Raw genomic sequence first — 2,142 nt, forward strand, 5'->3', positions numbered from 1 at the left:
GGCCAGCTACGTACACAATTAAAATTACTTTAACAAAAGCTAGTCTATGTGGAGCCATAGCCTAAAAAGAAGAAAATTCTCGTAATTTTGTTTTAACTTTGTGTATCAGTGATGTATTTGATAACTGTATTGTCATTCCCACAGGGGAATAGAAGAGAAAAAATAGATATACCTAAAGACTCAGAAATACCATTTTATTTTATTTTATTTTTAATATTTTTATTTCTAGGAGAGAGAGAGAGAGACAGCGTGAGCAGGGGAGGGTCAGAGAGAGAGGGAGACACAGACACTGAAATAGGCTCCAGGCTCTGAGCTGGCAGTCAGCACAGAGCCNAAACAAACAAAAAAGGAGACTGCATTGTACAGTTCCTATAAACAAATACAAATTAAATTCCCGCTTAATGCCTAGCTCCCTTATTTCATCTACCGCCTGTCCCTTATCAAAGCACTTCTCTCCTGCATGGTTAAGAATCTGAATTCCTGACTCACAATGACACTTGCAACATATACGGCGGAAAAACTAGTGGCCATAGGCTTCTGATTAAATGCTGCATTTATTGTTTCATGTTGTGCAGTGCTACATGAAAGAGCAATTCTGGATTGAAGTTTACAAATCCAAATTCTCCATATTCCATTTGATGTATCTTTTAGGTATGGCATATGCTATGTCATCATCTTGCTCGAAATTCATCTCGGTGATAGTAGTCTTGTTTTTCCTTACACCTGGAATAAAAAAACAGAGGGATTATTGTTGGTATAAGTTGGATAAAAGAGCAACAGGTGATAGAACTATATTATTCATTCCGTAAATCCAACGAGGTGAGTTAACTCTCTCCAGCCTCACTCTTTCCCTTCCCTCACTTTCTGTTCCTTCGCTGGTCCAGGAAGAGGCGGCTCAGCCTACCGGAGCAGAAGGGTGTCCCGAGGCTCATATCCCCCCGAGAGATGGGTGAGGAGCAGTGGCTTCCTGTAGCCGGCAGTTCGGAAGGTGTCCCTCCACCTGGAAGGTGTCCTTTCCCCCAGTCCATGGGTCCTCAGGGGGCCTCTTCAGTTTGCGGGAAGTGCCATGTGGGCTACTGGTGGCCACACCGCTACCCTCTGTAGCCATGCAGCGGTGTCCCTGACAAATGGCTGTGGGTCCTCACCCTCCCTCAACTTCCCTTGATGTCCCTAGGGTAGTGGGGAAGGGCAGAAGGTAGAGCTCCTGCATAGAAGCCTGGGGAAGGAGGTGACAGGTTAGAGAGAGGTTTAGGGAGCTTAGGAAATAACTTGGAATTATACAAGGAGCTGGAAAAGTAGTTTTCCTGCAGCTAAAATGTTAAATGTTAACACAATTAATGTAAGGCCCTTCGTGTCCAGTAGAATCATTTTACTGTATTTGGAAATATTCGTGTCAAATATTTGCCAGCATTAATGTGGAACATTAAGGTTAGAGTCCATTTGGTTTCTGGTCTGCTTTGTTTTAGGTTAAGAAGCCTCTTTATCAGACAATAAGCAAGGCAGGGTCAGGAAGGGGCCAAGACTAACATGAGTTCAATGTTATTACGTGACGTAGATACTATTTACCCTGTCAGAAATGGAATCGTTTTTGCATACAGCGTATCTCCAACAAATATTCACCTTCTGGCTTTACAGACTGTCGGGTGTTGATTCCTGTCTTTTGAGATCAACAGAAGTTTCACTGGCATTCAAACAAAAACAATGCGAAGCAAAGCAAAAGACAAATAACCTGAAAGGAAGCTGTACGCTTGCAAATCATCAGATTACAATTACAGCCATGTCCACGTGATCAGGGTTAGGAAGGAGGATTTTGTGTGACTCACCTGCGTATTTTGATGGATATTCATTGTCTTCATTGGACACATTGGACAATCCGTTGAGTGTTATGGGCGCTGCAAAATATTTGTAACTATTTATTTGCCTTGAAAACTTGTAACATGAAAATGTAATTACCCTGCGATAGAACTGTACTTCCCCAGTGGCTAGTGTTACTTTTCTTTAAAAAAGCTTTATTTATTTATTTTGAGAGAGAGCGCGCGCGCGAGAGAGCCGGGGAGGGGCACAGAGAGAGAGAATTCCAAGAAGGCTCCATGCTGTCAGCACAGAGCCCAACGCAGGACTCGAACCTAGGAACCATGAGAT

At 43.0% G+C, this 2,142-nt stretch overlaps 1 long non-coding RNA gene across 1 annotated transcript; it reads right to left on the minus strand.

Moving 5' to 3' along the window:
- Window positions 1-535: 535 nt before the first annotated feature.
- LOC144240625 (uncharacterized) lies at window positions 536-1,887 on the minus strand. The gene is made up of 2 exons (XR_013337778.1): window positions 1,824-1,887; window positions 536-723 (listed from the first exon to the last, which is right to left on the minus strand). It is a non-coding gene; the product is annotated as an uncharacterized LOC144240625 (long non-coding RNA).
- Between the last annotated feature and the right edge of the window lie 255 nt (window positions 1,888-2,142).

Source organism: Crocuta crocuta, unplaced genomic scaffold (assembly GCF_008692635.1).
Source record: "Crocuta crocuta isolate KB4526 unplaced genomic scaffold, BGI_CrCroc_1.0 scaffold510, whole genome shotgun sequence".
In the NCBI taxonomy this organism is placed as follows: Eukaryota; Metazoa; Chordata; class Mammalia; order Carnivora; family Hyaenidae; genus Crocuta; species Crocuta crocuta.